Source organism: Malaclemys terrapin, chromosome 15, assembly GCF_027887155.1.
Source record: "Malaclemys terrapin pileata isolate rMalTer1 chromosome 15, rMalTer1.hap1, whole genome shotgun sequence".
Lineage (NCBI taxonomy): Eukaryota > Metazoa > Chordata > Testudines > Emydidae > Malaclemys > Malaclemys terrapin.
The window spans coordinates 9,150,252-9,166,644 of record NC_071519.1 but is presented as its reverse complement, the minus strand read 5'-3'; the positions used below and the strand labels follow the sequence as shown (position 1 = coordinate 9,166,644).

Genomic DNA, 16,393 nt, shown 5'->3' with positions numbered 1-16,393 from the left:
AGACTTAATTCTATAGAGCCAGGAGCAGGACTTTGGCAGGGAGGCTCAGGCGTGGGGGATTGGGGTGCAGCGGACGGGCCGGCTGTCTGGGTGTGGAGATTTAGTGGTTTTGAGGAGGAGGAATCCTGCTGATAGGCAGTGGCCTTGCAGAAAAAGAGAAGGCGTTCCAGGGACTTTTTTTGCTTCTCTTTTGCCTACCTGCTTGCTCTCTCTTGGGGTAAAGGGGGAGGACGGCCTCAGCAAGCCTAGCTAGTTCAGTTGATACAACATCAGGCTCTTAATTTGAGGGTCCAGGGTTCAAGCCCCTCTCCAGATGCTCAGCTTTTAAGCAGCCTTGTGTGCCAGGAGACACACATTTTCTGGTGGTGTCCAGAGCCACACACGGATTCCCAGAAGCCATGGCCATTTCCGGGAAAGTTCCTTTCTCCTGCTGAGTCCTTAGAAAGCAGGATAGATGCCCACATCTGTAGCAGCAGGCCCAGAAAGCGCAGTCCCTGGTTGGCGGGAAGCGCTGTGGGGGCAGGCACTGGGAGGGAGAGAGGAGCAGAGAGAGAAGCTGTGAGTGCAGAGTACAAACCTACCAGCTGAGGGTCACAGGTGTCTAGAGAATGTGACACCATCGGGTCCCATGGTGTAAAGGTCAGCTGTCAAATCGCTGAATACTGCAAGCTGAGCTCAGATCTCAATGGGACTTTGGGACCCGTTGCTTCATACCTAAGCACAGGTGGAGTTTCAAGGCTTTGTCTTGCTCTTTCAAATGATGTGGGAGCCAGTCTTTTGCCTGCTAGCTGTTGTGACTTGCACACCAGAGGGGACGTCAGATCCAGCAGGCTGGCCTTGCCTGGAGCCCTATAGGGAGGGATGGGAGCTGGGTTTACTCTGTGTCCTGCAGCTGGGCTGCAGCCAGGCCTAGGAGGCAGCCCTCTTGGTTGACCTACTGGCCCAAAGTCATGTTGGCCATGTTGGTCTTTACCCAGGAATCCTGAAGGGTGGGCCTGAGGGAGGGAGACTCAATCCTCCCCTCTATTAGTCAGGGCTGGAGAGGAGGCTGTAAGAGCAGCCAGGTTGCGGAGCTGGGCCCTCTAGAGTTTGGGGAGAGTGGAGTTGACTGAGGCATGGTGCTGGCAAAATGCCGCAGGGCGTTAGAGGGAGGCGCAGGTCAGGACTGGGGCTGGAAAGAGCGAGAGAGAGACTAGCAGGTTTCCTCTTTTGTTTCCTATGCTCTTTTTCTTCACTAGTTTCTCCTCTGCACAAACTTGCTCTTTTTTTGTTGTGAACCTGGCTAGGTCAGTTGGTAGCGCATCAGACTTTTAATCCGAGGGTCCAGGGTTCAAGTCCCTGGTCAGGTGATAAACTAATCATAAAAATCTCTTTCTTTGGAGTCCTCCTGGATGTTACTTTTCTCTTCAGGATTCTGCCTTTCCTAAAATGGGCCTTTTGTGTGTGGGATTGAAGGGGCAACTTCCTGACACCCCCTCTGTCCTTGCAGGTGGGAGGAATAAAGGCCTCTGGGGACATATCAGGTTCCTCCCAGATGGCTGAATTCTCCCATGGTGGAGATGGAAGCTCTGTCTCCTTGCCTCTGTTTCTGCCTTCCCGTGGCTATGCTGATCTGGCTGGCCTGTCTGAGACTAGGTGTGAGGAATGTTTGGAGCTTTTGCTTCGTACTGAGGGCTCCCTCCTCCAGCAGAGCGATGTGCACTCTGCGGAGAGCTGGAAAGAATTGCCCCGTCAGCGTTAGGTGTTCACCCAGCGCTTGGCTTTCCTTTGAGGGAGCGGTGAGGAGGACGGGGCTCAGGCCCCCCAGTTGGAGAGGGGTGCAGGTGTCGGGGCTGCTGGCCGGGACCTGGAGGAGCGTGAGAGGTCTGCAAGAGGCCACTTCTCCCCAGGAATCAAGTGAAGCTGAGCAAGGCAGGGAAAACCATGTCTTGTCTTCATGGGCCGCTCACAATGACGTCCTTTTTGTGTGCCATGGCTGCCAAAACATCCCGGACGGAGAAGCAGCAGGCCAAAAGACTGCCATGCATCTGCCAAAGTAGCTCAGTTGGGAGAGCGTTAGACTGAAGATCTGAAGGTCCCTGGTTCAATCCCGGGCTTTGGCAGGCCCTTTTCTCCCTCTCTGTGCAGGTGTGGCTTGTTTTCTGGGAGCAGCGCCTTTAGCTGACATGAGTCTATGCTCCCAAACCAGATAACAGAACGTGGGCTTCTGCCCCTAGTTGGCCCACCTGATCTTTAACAATGAGAGACGGGAGCTGTCTTTCCAATATGACTTATTGGTCGACCCAATCTGGCGGGAAGAGATGGTGCCAGAGGGGGCAGAGACTGGAGACGAAAGCTCCTCTGCACAGCTGAGCGAGGGCAGTACTGGGGAAGGGGCATCTGTAAAAGTGGCCACATGGAACGTGGGAGGGATTTGGGGGCCCAGGAGGAGGCGCTTGATGTTCAATGCCTTGGAGCAGCTGGACTTGGACATGGTGAGTGTTCAGGAAATGCTCATTAATTACTTTAGGGTAGCTCGATGGGCAGAGGGTGATTGGAGGAAGGATCCATCTTTCTGGTCCTCCAGGCCAGGGAAGAACGATGGGGTTTGACTCTTCACATTCGTTGTGCGAGTACAGAGGTGGTGGAGCTCTGACTAGGGACCTAATTACTGGTGGACTTTGTGCTCCGTGGCACTGGTTACCACTATATTAGTGTTTATGGTCCCCAGTTAAGATGTGAAAGGAAAGATCAATGGAAAGAACTGGCTCCCTTCCTCTGGACCGCACGGTGTTTGGTACTGGGGGGGATTTTAATTGTGTCAGCTGGTCTGAGGACCACTGGTCCCATTTTCCCAACCATCAGAGGAAATGTTTTTACAATGAGCACTACCTGGCGCAGGTCTGTAGCGAGATCGGCTTAGAGGATGTGTTTCTCCGTAGTGGAACCAGTGGAGGGCGGGCAGTAGCCTCCTATTCCTCTGACCCGAGCTCACACCAGCCGCAGATGGGGTACACCTTTCTGCGGAGACAGGCCAGGAATCACATTGACCGGATTTATGTGAAGGAGAGCACGTCGACAGCCCAGTGCAGGGTGGTGCCAATGGACTGTTCAGATCACGCAGCTCTCACCGTGTGCTCAATGTGGGCAATTCCCTGACCCACGGCAGAGGATATTGGAAGCTGAACATCCAGAGCTTGCAAGATAAAGGGGCAGGGCGGCGAGGCCTGGTGCTGTTGGCAGAACGGGAAAGTATCACAGGGTTCTATGGCAACCTGGGGGGTTGGTGGGAGTTGGGAGGGAGGAGTTGGCGGCTTTGTCGCCCGGCGGTCGGGCAAACACCACAACATTAAAGAAAGCAACAGTGCCAAGTCCTGCAGCATCGCCTGTGGGATTTCCACAAGAGCATACAGGCAGGGGAGCCAGTCAGCGTGTGACTGTACGACTGGATCAGGTGACAGCTGGCCAAGTTCCAGGAAATGAGTCTGCAGCTGGCCAATTTGAGCGGGACCACCGAGTGAAGGGAGGGGTGGCCTCCCCTGACATTTTTGTGGCCTGCAGAGAACAGAGACAAAGCAGGGGGATGCTGGGACTCAGGGCAGGACCCACAGACCTGGTAGTGCAGGACCACAGTCGATGGAGCAGGAGAGAGAGTCCTGCGAGAGGAAGCTGCTAGTGGGAAGCAATAAGTGCAGAGTGCAAGCCAGCCAGCTGAGAGTCACAGGGGTCTAGAAAGTGAAATAGTAGCAGGTCCCATGGTGTAATGGTCAGCACTCAGGACTTTGACTCCTGGAATCTGAGTTCAAATCTCAGTGGGACCTGGAAGTATGTTGGTTTGCTACAAAGCCCTGGAGCTCAATGTGCTTGGCTACTCTGTCTCTGGGTAAAGTAGAGTGTGTTTTTTCCCTCCTGCTGGGTGACTGATGTTCACTGGAGATAGGTCTTTGGTGCAGCTTGTTCAACGGGATGGCCACTATAGGTTGGGGTGCTAGAACTTAACAGTCTGGCTAGAGATTCCTGCGGGTTGACCTGATGATTGTGTTTCTCACTGCTTCACCTGACGTTCACAACTTTGGTCCCTGTACCTACACCCGCCACGCTTTTCCTCTTGCCCACATGGCATTTAAAGGAAGGAGTGCCAGGGCCAGGATTCATAGTCAGGGATAGGCGGGAGGGAGAAAGAGTTCCAGGCTGGAGCCCAGCACACCTTTCCTCCTCTGGGCACCTAGAGCAGAGGCAGCTGGTGCTGACAGCTCCAAGGAAAGGCTTAAAGGACACAGAGCACTGAGCACAGGGCAAGAGGAGGGGAGGACCATGCCTATGCATGGCCAGCAGACAGCCACAAAGACACCGGCCAGCCTGCTCCCTGTCCCTGGCATGGCAAACCCCTACTGAAGGCGTGCTTAATCCACTTGATGAGCGGGAGGGAAACCTGCCAAAATCTGTGTGCAAGGAGAACCCGCTTGGCTCGGAAGGGAGCGAGGAAAAAGAGGCAGTGAAAAAAATAACTAGCGAGAGAGAGAGCGAAAAGAATGTGAAAGGCAGAGAAAGAAATAAAGGGAAAGAAAAAATTTAAGCAAAAGAAAGCAAGAACATGCAAGCTAGAGAAGGAAAGGAACGAAAAACAGTGAATGAACCAACACGAGTGCTAGAGAAAGCTGGAATGGGACCCCTGAAGGGGGGTTCCAAAGAGGATGGAGCTCGGCTGTTCTCAGTGGTGGCAGATGACAGAACAAGGAGCAATGGTCTCAAGTTGCAGTGGGGGAGGTCCAGGTTGGATATCAGGAAAAACTATTTCACTAGGAGGGTGGTGAAACACTGGAATGCATTACCTAGGGAGGTGGTGGAGTCTCCTTCCTTGGAGGTTTTTAAGGCCTGGCTTGACAAAGCCCTGGCTGGGATGATTTAGCTGGGAATTGGTCCTGCTTTGAGCAGGGTGTTGGACTAGATGACCTCTTGAGGTCCCTTCCAACTCTGATATTCTATGATTCTATGATTCTATGAATCAGAGAAAGAAGGACAGAATGAGCTGTTAAGCAAGGTTGCAGCCCAGATTCTCCATGTTGGGGGCACAGGCCCCCTCCCCATTTCCATACTGGCCTGAGATCCTTTCTGCCAAGCTTGGGGAGAGAGAGGAACTGAACGCAGCCCAGCGTGATCCCAGTGCCAGTTGGAGCAGGCATGCCCGCACCTGGAGGACCATCTCCAGAACCTACCTTGATGTTGCCCTCCATCGCCGCTCCCACAAGGAGCTCCCCGCCTAGACCTCTGTGTATGAGGCGAGGTGGTGCTTGGCAAAGGGGGCTGTTTGAGCAGGGCTCTGTGTGTGTGTGTGTGTGTGTGTGCGCGTCCAATTTTGGGAAGTGACGTCACAAATTGCTGGGGCTGGTTTCCTATTGGTGTGATGGATTTTTGCAAAGCTTTTTTTCTTTTGTCATCTTGTTTTGGCACTAGGGCTGGGTGGCTTTCTGCGCTGCCGTTGCCGAGGCCAGTGGCACAAGGGGCTCAGGGAGGAGAATCAGGGAGCCAGGTGGGAAGGGTGCACGGGGGGTCACAGGGATAAGAATCACATTTAGCCCTTGCACGGCAATGGTGGTGCACTCACTGCCACGCCTTCTAGTATTACGACTATTAATCTGTATGAGAGCAGCACCTAACAAGACCGGGGCAGAATCAAGGTCCCCCATTGTATGGGGGCTGCCCAGACACAGAGACGGGTCCTGCCCCAGCTGAGATCAGGACCCCATTGGGTCAGGCTCTGCCCAGACACAGCGAGAGACAGGCCATGCCCCAAAGAGTTTACAGACTCCATACCCAAAAAGTGGGTGGAGAAACTGAGGCCCAGTGTTACACAGCTGCACTGAGAATAGAACCCAGGAGTCCTGGCGCCTCCTGCTCTAACCACTAGACCCCGCTTTGCTCCCAGAGTTGGGGATAGAACCCAGGAGTCCTGGCTCCCCAAAAGGGGGGGAGTGGGGTCTAGTGGTTAGAGGAAGGGAGGCTGGGAGCCAGGACTCCTGGGGTCCATTCCCAGCACTGGGGTTAGAGGCGGGTCTGGTACATTAGCACAGGGGAGGCTGGGAGCCAGGACTCCTGGGTTCTTCCCATCCCCCCCTTAACCATCTCGCACAGCAGGAGGGGGATGGGCAGGAAGTGGTGATGGGGTGAAAACTACCAAGAAATGTAAATCCGCAAAGGAGCCTGTGCCAGGAACCGGGTGGTGCATAACCACGGCCCCCTCCCCACCTCTAACCCCCCCTTGGCTGGCACTGGATCGTGCCCCCTCTACCCCGAATCCACCCCCTATGAGCCCTACAGGGGGCAGGAAATAGCAACGGTGCTGGGCACCCCATCCAATTGTTAAGTGTCGCAGTGACCCAAGGTGGGGCAGGAGGGCACAGGTGCAGGGCGCTGGGCTCCGATGCACCTGGAGGGCAGCTCAGGTGAGGCAGGGCAGGGCCTGTGGTTCCCATTCTGCGTTGCCTGGTGCTGGGCCATTGCACAATCCCCAGGCACGCCGCACAGAGTGCCCTGAGAGGTGGCAGGGGGCCAAGCAGATGATCCAGCACGAGGGGGGGAGGATATGTGGTTGGGGGAGGGAAGGCCTTGGGCTGCACTGGGGGAGTGAAGAGCAGGGGTGACACCCCAAAAACCTGCAGCAAATGGGCAGGTGGAGTGGGTGGATAGAAGAGGCAGTGAGCCTAAAATTTAAAAGGGGAATGGGGTCTAGTGGTCAGAGCGGGGAGGGCTGGTGGTCAGAATTTCTGGGTTCTGTCCCCAGCCCTGGGAGGGGAGTGGGGTCCAGTGGTTAGAGTGTGTGTCGGGGGGAGAGCCAGGACTCCTGGATTCTCTCCCTGGCTCTGACTCTCTTGTGCAATCCCTTGGCAGTTACCCAACTTGCCAGCATGTGTGAGTGAGGGGCTGGGGCGACACGGCCCAGAGTCCCGTGCTGCCCCTTTGTTACTCAACCCGGGGCAGGGTGAGGGATGGCCTGGGAGACCCACTAAGAAAGGCACTTCCGGAGGGTTTGTGTGTGGGTCACGCTGCCCCCTGTTGGATACGCCCCTCTAGGTGAGAGCCATGGGCCCCTTTAGCCCAGTCTCAGCCCTGGTTAGATCCTGGGAGCCCACGCCCACGCTATGTCTATTGATCTCTTGGAACGGTCCATTCTCATTGGTAGCTGTCCAGTGGCAGTGAGTTCCACTGGCCTCGGCACATGCTGTGTGGGACAGGAGGTCCTTCTGTTGAATGCAGTGGGAGGGAACTCTGTGCAGTTGTGTCTCTGAGCATGATTGTGAATACTGTGGTTGGGGGGAAGGGAATCCTGTTCCCAACACCCATTTAATACTAAGTTCTCACACAGAGACATTCCTGATACCGAACTCATGAGACCAAACTTTGCACCCAATCTCAGCCATGAAACCAAAATGTGACACTTTCACACCAAACACCATGCTCCCCTCTCACTCCCACTGCTTTTCACATCCCCACGAGCTGCTCCCTGCCAGGCACCACACCCCATTCACACGCCTTTGGAAACTATGTAGCTCAGTGGTAATCACTGCCCCGAAGTGACTCTGGTGCTGGCACTCGCAGCACGGACTCCCCACACCGGATTCTGCCCACACAGAGAATTCTCTCCATCTGGCTCCTTTGGTTCAGATACCGGGGGCTGCGGGTCAGCAGTGTGGAGCACCGGTAGAGCAGTGACTGGGGAGCTCAGGGCTGGGAGAGCAGGGGCTGTGGGTCGGGAGTGAGACTCACCAGCAGAGCGGTGAGTGGGGAGCTCAGGGCTGGGAGAGCAGGGGCTGCGGGTCGGGAGTGAGGGGCCCCGGCAGAGAGGTGAGTGGGGAGCTCAGGGCTGGGAGAGCAGGGGCTGAGGGTTGGGAGTGAGGGGCCCCGGCAGAGCGGTGAATGGGGAGCTCAGGGCTGGGAGAGCAGGGGCTGCGGGTCGGGAGTGAGGGGCCCCGGCAGAGCGGTGAATGGGGAGCTCAGGGCTGGGATAACAGGGGCTGCGGGTCGGGAGTGAGGGGCCCCGGTAGAGCGGTGAGTGGGGAGCTCAGGTCTGGGACAGCAGAGGCTGCGGGTCGGGAGTGAGGGGCCCCGGCAGAGCGGTGAATGGGGAGCTCAGGGCTGGGATAACAGGGGCTGCGGGTCGGGAGTGAGGGGCCCCGGTAGAGCGGTGAGTGGGGAGCTCAGGTCTGGGACAGCAGGGGCTGCGGGTCGGGAGTGAGGGGCCCCGGCAGAGTGGTGAGTGGGGAGCTCAGGGCTGGGAGAACAGGGGCTGCGAGTCAGGACCGGCAGTTTTGCGCAGTGTGTTCAGAACTGCCCTGTATCTACCCTTTCTCTGCACCATCTCTGCTCCCAGAATGCACCTGGCCTGGACTGAACTCTTCCCCTGCGGCTGAGCTGGGTTTGTTTGCTGTGATCCTGTTGGATGGGCGGGGGGGAAGTGACAGTCCCACCCAGAGCCAACGCCCACCTGTCACCCAGCACCCTTGGCCCCGGATCTACCCAGCCTGGTCAGAGCGCTCAGCAGCGTGGGTCAGCCAGGAGCTGTGCCCTGCCAGGCACTCAGGGGTGTCTACACTGCAGCTGGGGGCTGCTCCCCAGCGTGGTCTGTTGCAGCTCGCGCACTAACGGGGCAGCGGCAGCAGAAGCAGCCACATGGTGGGTAGGGCTAGTGACCCGGGTCCATCTCATGGAGTCAGCTGGGTTCATGCTCAGGTGACTAGCACAGGCCATCGGCCGAGCCCCACAGCCATGCCGTTGCTGTTAGCGCACTAGCCCCTCACGGTCACGTCCTCACCAGTCACATTGAAATAAGGTGCTATTGCGCTATTTGGAATACAATCCTGTCCTGATAATGCCCATCACCGCCAGATAAAGATGGTTAAAGAAAACTTAGTTTGATAGCATCCTGTCTGGCAAGAACTCACTTATCAATAGCAGGGGTGTGAAATCCTCATTTCTTTTTTGTTCTATCACTGTAGTCCCCACTTCCCTATTTGTCTGTATAATCTCTATCTGGTTCTGTGATTGTTTCTGTCTGCTGTATAATTAATTTTGTTGGGTGTAAACCAATTAAGGAGGTGGGATATAATTGGTTAGATAATCATGGTACAATATGTTAGGATTGGTTAGTTAACTTTCAGTAAAAATATTGGCTAAGGTGTAACTAAGCAGAACTCGAGTTTTACTATATAGTCTGCAGTCAGTCAGGAAGTAAGGTGGGAATTGGCATCATGTTTCACTAAGGGGGGGAATGGGAACAGGGACACAGGCAAGGCTCTGTGGTGTCAGAGCTGGGAAGGGGGACACTGAGGAAGGAAATGGGAATCATGCTTGCTGGAAGTTCAACCCAATAAACATCAAATTGTTTGCACCTTTGGACTTGGGTATTGTTGCTCTCTGTTCACGCGAGAGGAACCAGGGAATGGGAGGGTGAAGGGATAAGCCCTCGAACACTAACTAACATCTAACATCAAGTATCAGAGGGGTAGCCGTGTTAGTCTGAATCTGTAAAAAGCAACAGAGGGTCCTGTGGCACCTTTGAGACTAACAGAAGTACTGGGAGCATAAGCTTTCGTGGGTAAGAACCTCACTTCTTCAGATGCAAGTAATGGAAATCTCTAGAGGCAGGTATATATCAGTGTGGAGATAACGAGGTTAGTTCAGTCAGGGAGGGTGAGGTGCTCTGCTAGCAGCCCCACAATATGCCAACATTTTTATGGCTGACCTGGAACAACGCTTCCTCAGCTCTCGTCCACTCATGCCCCTTCTCTACCTACGCTATATTGATGACATCTTCATCATCTGGACCCATGGGAAGGAGACCCTGGAAGAATTCCACCATGCTTTCAACAGCTTCCACCCCACCATCAACCTCAGCCTGGACCAATCTACACGGGAGGTCCACTTCCTGGACACCACCGTACAAATAAGCGATGGCCACATTAACACCACCCTATACCGAAAACCCACCGACCGCTACGCCTACCTTCATGCCTCCAGCTTCCACCCCGGTCACACCACATGATCCATCGTCTACAGCCAAGCACTGAGGTACAATCGCATCTGCTCCAACCCCTCAGACAGAGACCAACACCTACAAGATCTTCACCAAGCATTCTCAAAACTATGATACCCACACAAGGAAATAAAGAAACAAATCAACAGAGCCAGACGTGTACCCAGAAGCCTCCTGCTACAAGACAGGCCCAGAAGAGAAACCAACAGAACTCCACTGGCCATCACCTACAGTCCTCAGCTTAAACCTCTCCAACGCATCATCAGTGATCTACAACCCATCCTGGATAATGATCCCTCACTTTCACAGACCTTGGGAGGCAGGCCAGTCCTCGCCCACAGACAACCTGCCAACCTTAAGCATATTCTCACCAGCAACCACGCACCGCACCATAACAACTCTAACTCAGGAACCAACCCATGCAACAAACCTCGATGCCAACTCTGCCCACATATCTACACCAGCAACACCATCACTGGACCTAACCAGATCAGCTACAACATCACCGCCTCATTCACCTGCACGTCCACCAATGTTATATATGCCATCATATGCCAGCAATGCCCCTCTGCTATGTACATTGGCCAAACTGGACAGTCACTACGCAAGAGGATAAATGGACACAGGTCAGATATCAGGAATGGCAATACACAAAAACCTGTAGGAGAACACTTCAACCTCCCTGGCCACACAATAGCAGATGGAAAGGTAGCCATCTTACAGCAAAAAAACTTCAGGACCAGACTCCAAAGAGAAACTGCTGAGCTCCAGTTCATTTGCAAATTTGACACCATCAGATCAGGATTAAACAAAGACTGTGAATGGCTATCCAACTACAGAAACAGTTTCTCCTCCCTTGGTGTTCACACCTCATCTGCTAGCAGAGCACCTCACCCTCCCTGACTGAACTAACCTCGTTATCTCCACACTGATATATACCTGCCTCTGGAGATTTCCATTACTTGCATCTGAAGAAGTGAGGTTCTTACCCACGAAAGCTTATGCTCTCAGTACTTCTGTTAGTCTCAAAGGTGCCACAGGACCCTCTGTTGCTTTTAACATCTAACAGACATTTGAACCTCTTCTTTTCATACCGTTGCTCATTCCCAAGGTCTGCTTTGTCTCCAGCCAGATCCATTCTCTTTCAGAATGGCCTTGCTCTTTAGCCCATGAAAGGTTATGCTCAAATAAATGTGTTAGTCTCTAAGGTGCCACAAGTATTCCTGTTCTTCTTGCTCTTTCTGTCTGTTTTGTTCATTGATGTGTTGGAGTAAACAGTCCCCTTCACACTATTCTCAGACAAATACTAGTATTAACTGTTTGCTACTGATGGGTTTAGAAACTATTTGTCAAGCGGAAGATGCCATTTCTGGGGGATTGTTCCCAAGATCCAATACGTTGTGTTCAAACATCTCCTAGTTTCCTCGGTGAAAGTAAGACCAAGGTGTCCTTGCAATATACAGGAAGAAAATAGTTTTTCACCCCAGATGAAACTTGAACCCACAATCTCTGACTTAGAAAGCCACTGTCTTATCCATTAGGCCACTGGGGCTCTGTAATGCATCTGCCAGAGGGATGGAAATTCCCTCTCATAAGTGAAAATTCCTCACATTAACTTGGAAGCCAAATAGCCCCTTTATGCGCCTTACAGCAATGTCTGCATCCCCTGGCAGTGAGGCAGAAAAGAACTAGAGAAATTCATGGAGGATACGTCCATCAATGGTGCTTAGCCAGTGGTAGCCCTAGCTAACCTCTGTTTGCCAGAAGCTGGGAATGGGCGATAGGGGATCGATCACTTGATGATTACCTGTTCTGTTCAGTCCCTCTGGGGCACCTGGCATTGGCTGCTGTCAGAAGACAGGATACTGGGCTAAATGGACCTTTGGTCTGACTCAGTATGGCCATTTTTACGTTCTTATCCCATAACCACTTAGTTTTCTTTAGAGCCTTTGGTGAGAGACCCTGTCAAAGGCTTTCTGAAAATCCCAGTTCGACTGAATCATTCTTATCCACATGCTTGTTGAGATGCTCAAAGACTTCTAGAAGACTGGTGAGGTACGAGTTCCCTTTACAAAAGCTGTGTTCACCCTTTCCCAATATAGCCTGTTTATCTGGGTGTCTGATCATTCTTTACTCTAGTTTCTACCAATTTTCCCATTACTGAAGTTAGGCTCAGTGGCCCGCAATTGCCAGGGTCGCCCCTGGAGCCTATTTAAAAAATTGGCATTACATTAGCTACCTGCCAGTTGTCTGCAACAGAGGCTTGCTTCAGTGGTAGCTTGCGTACTACGGCTAGTTGTTCTGCAATTTCAAATTTGAGTACCCTCAGAACTCGTGGTTGAAATGCCATCTGTTCCTGCTGACTTCTTCCTGTTTAATTGAACAATTTGTTCTAAAACCTCTTATGCTGGGATGGTACTTCAGATTTGTCACCCAATAAGGACCGCTCCAAGGTGGGACTCTCTCTCCTGTCCTCTGCAGTGAAGACCACTGCAGAGAATTCATGGAGTTTCTCTGCAATGGCCTTGTCTTCCTAGAGTGCTCCTTTGTCAGCTAGTGGCCCCACCGTCTCTTTGGCAGGCTGCCTGCTTCCGATGTACTTAAAAAACATTCTTATGGTTCGCTTTTGTGTGTTTCGCATGTTGCTTCTCAGATTCTTTCTTGGCCTGACTTGTTAGACTTGGACACTTAACAGGCCAGAGTTGTCCACTTTCCTATTATCCTCACTAGGATTTGATTTCCAAATTTTGAAGAATGACTTTTTGCCTCTAACGGCCTCCATTACTCTGCCGTTTACCGAGAGTGGCGTTCTTCTGGTCCTCCTCTTGTCGTTTCTGATTTAGGAGATACGTTTCATCTGAGCCTCTAATTGCGGCATTTTTAAACGGTCTGCATGCTGCTTGCAGGCACTTAATACGTGTGACATCAGCTCCTTTTAATTTCCATCTAACCATCTGTACTTATGCCGATAGGTTGGCTTTAGATCTTTAATTTGATCGGTAGCTGAGAAGATGGTAAATTGGACAGAAACCCATTTGACAAACCTCTTCATTTCCTTGTTATTTCCTGACTTCTTTATTCATCGCCTTTTCCTTATTTCCCAGTAGATTGACTAGACACCAGATTTGGGTGCTAGCAGGGGGACCTGACGGGCTCCTGATTTTCTGATTTCTTTCAGAAGAAAGAACTTGAACTTGCCAGGACACAGTCAGATGCTGGATGCTCATGTAAATGTAATGCCTCGTGCTCAGCTTTAGTTCTGTTTCTTACCTCTTTTGGGAAATCGATCTTTGGTCTGACATGTAGGATCCCTGCATTAGGAGATGGCTAATAATAAGACCATAACCCTTGGAAATCAAATGGAACCTGAAGTCCATAGAAAACCCTGAATTGCCCTTGGGGAGTGGAGTGCAAGTTGAGGAAGACTTCCCTGCACAGCTTCTCTCTCAATTCTCGCTTTCCTGTATTGAGCGCAGAAGTCGGGAATCAGCTCAGGGTAGGGTATACCATAGGTGTGCAGTGGTTAGACAAGAAACAGCAAAGAACTGGACTGGAATGGAGTGAAACTGTATCTTATGTGTGCCTGATGACTGTGCGCGTGGGAGGGAGCAGAAAAGAGCATTGGGGCTGCGGTATAGCGCTTGCGTATGCTTTCTCTGACCTGTTTTGCTGTAAGAGTTAACAGGGAGAGATTGCCAGTCACAGCTCAGTGGGTGGGTTTATGCAAATTAGGAGTGTACAGGGAAACCAGCGAGAGGAAGGAGGCTGAAAGACTTCTTCTCTGTCTTTGAACAGAATTGTGTGTTAATGGTTCTTGCTTTAAATTCTTCCATTGGAGTCATTTCGGGGAAGTGATCCTCACTTAGAGTTACCTAGTTATCAAAATCTCGTGAATGGTGTTTGGTGCATGTCTGGGAACTCGTCGTGCCAAGGTAGAAAGCAGTGGGGGCAGAGGGGGTGCGTTGCGTCCGTGACTCTCAGCATTGTTTCTCCACTCCTTAGAGCTAAGATCAAACTGCTTCAAACTTTCTGTATTGTTTATTTTTTTAAAATATTCTCTAATAAAATTTAAATCTGTGTCTCTCCCTGGCTGACACCCTGCGGACTAAGGGCCACCTCCTCTGTATTTACTGCCCTTTCTCCCCGCAAAGGGAACCTGAGCTGGAACAAAACATGGATGTTACGCTACAGCCTGTTAGGGCAAAAAGGGCAATTGGGGACATGTCAGAACTGGAAATAAGTTCACAGCACAACTCCCCCAGGCTCTTTCCCTGCGCACGGATGTTCTAGACTGTCCTGCATGTGACAGAAAAATTCACAACTAGGGCTGTCAATTAATTGCAGTTAACTTATGCAATTAACTTAAAAAAATCATGGTTAATCTCAGTTTTAATCGCACTGTTAAACAATAGAAACCAATTGAAATTTATTATATGTTTGGATGTTTTTCTACATTTTCAAATATATTGATTTCAATTACAACATAGAATACAAAGTGTACAGTGCTCACTACACATTATTTTTATTACAAGTATTTACACTGTAAAAATATAAAGTACTGTAGTGCGATCTCTTTATAATTAAAGTGCAACTTACATATGTAGATTTTTTTTGTTGCATAACTTCACTCAAAAAGAAAACAATGTAAAACGTTAGAGCCTACAAGTCCAGTCAGTCCTACTTCTTGTTCAGCCAGTCGCTAAGACAAACAAGTTTGTTTACTGGAGATAATGCTGCCCGCGTCTTATATATGTCACCTGAAAGTGAGAACAGAATTTCTCATGGCCCTTTTGTAGCCAGCGTTGCAAGGTATTAACGTGCTGGATACGCTAACATCCGAATGCCTTCATACTTCAACCACCATTCCAGAGGACATGCTTCCATGCTGATGACGCTCATGAAAAAAATAATGCGTTAATTTAATTTGTGACTGAAGACCTTGATGAAGAACTGTATGTCTCCTGCTGCGTGGTTTTATCCACATTCTGCCATATATTTCATTTTATGGCAGTCTTGGGTGATAACCCAGCACATGTTGTTCAATTTAAGAACACTTTTACTCCAAATTTGACAAAACGCAAAGAAGGCACAAGGTGAGATTTCTAGAGATAGCTACAGCACTCGACCCAAGGTTTAAGAATCTGAAGTGCCTTCCAAAATCTGAAAGGGATGAGGTGTGAAACATGTTGCCAGACGTTCTCAAAGAGCAGCACTCCGATGCAGACACTACAGACCCCGAACCACTAGACAGGAAAATCCATCTTCTCTTGGTGGCATCTGACTCAGATGATGAAAATGAATGTGGTTTGGATCGTTATCGAGCAGTACCCATCACTAGCATGGAAGCATGCCCCTGGCCTTTGATTGCCAGAAGCCGGGATGGGAGAATAGGGGCTGGATCTCTCCATGGCCGCCTGGCCTGGTCATTCCCTCTGAAGCCCATAGCCAGGGCCAGCCTTAGGGGTGGACGCCACCAGGCAATCGCCCAGGGGTACCATGGTCAAGGGCGGTGCTCTATGGTAGCAGAGAGGTGTGTGCTGCCGGTGTAAAGTCAGAAACTGCTCCTGGCTGGCAGGGGAGTGCTACTTGGGGTGGTGCCCACATTTCTCCCTGCTCCCTCCCGGCATACGAACACGGGGGAGGGAGGGGAAGAGAAGGGGGAGAGAGCGGTGATGAGCAGATACTGCTCCCCCCCAATGTTCCTCCATGCCCCCCTAGGGGGCTGTGAGGGGGGAGCAAGGAGCGACATCAGGGCTCCCTGCATCCAGGTCACCTTCCCCACCTGGGCTGGGTAAGGGGAGGGCAGAGAGCAGCAGCCCAGGTGGGGAAGGTGACTTGGATGCAGGAAGCCCTTATGTTGCTCCTTGCTCCTCCCTCACAGCCCCCTAGTGGTGTGCGGAGCAGCAGTGTTCGGGTGTGGCGGGGGGAGCGACCAGCAATGCCAGCTGCTCCATGCATCCAGGCCAGTTTCCCCACATGGGCGCAGGAGGGGTGCAGGGGTTAGGGGCAAAGGGGGCACAGTGCAGGGTTGGGGTGTGGGAGGAGGCAGGGAGTAGGGGTGCAGAGGTTAGGGGTGCAGGAGTTAGGGGCACAGCAGGGGGCGCAGGGGTCGGGGTGCCGGAAGGGGTGCAGGACGGGGTCGCAGGGTTAGGGGTGGAGGAGGGGGGTGTAGGGATTAGGGGTGCTGGAAGGGGTGCAGGATTAGGGGTGAGGGGCACCAGAGGGGGGCACAGAGTTGGGGTGCAGAGGTTGAAGATGTTGGGTTAGGGGTGCAGGAGAGGGGACCTGGGTTGTGGTGCAGGGGTTGGGGGCATGGGGGAGGGCGCAGGGTGAACAGTGTAGGGGTCAGAAGCACAGGAGGGGGTGCAGGGGTAAGGGGTGCAG

General features: G+C 52.1%; 2 non-coding genes across 2 annotated transcripts; both read left to right on the top strand.

Moving 5' to 3' along the window:
* Nucleotides 1-2,029: 2,029 nt before the first annotated feature.
* On the top strand, nt 2,030-2,102 carry TRNAF-GAA (transfer RNA phenylalanine (anticodon GAA)). Its single transcript has one exon. It is a non-coding gene; the product is annotated as a tRNA-Phe (tRNA).
* Nucleotides 2,103-3,728: 1,626 nt separating this feature from the next.
* On the top strand, nt 3,729-3,800 carry TRNAQ-UUG (transfer RNA glutamine (anticodon UUG)). Its single transcript has one exon. It is a non-coding gene; the product is annotated as a tRNA-Gln (tRNA).
* Nucleotides 3,801-16,393: the final 12,593 nt, after the last annotated feature.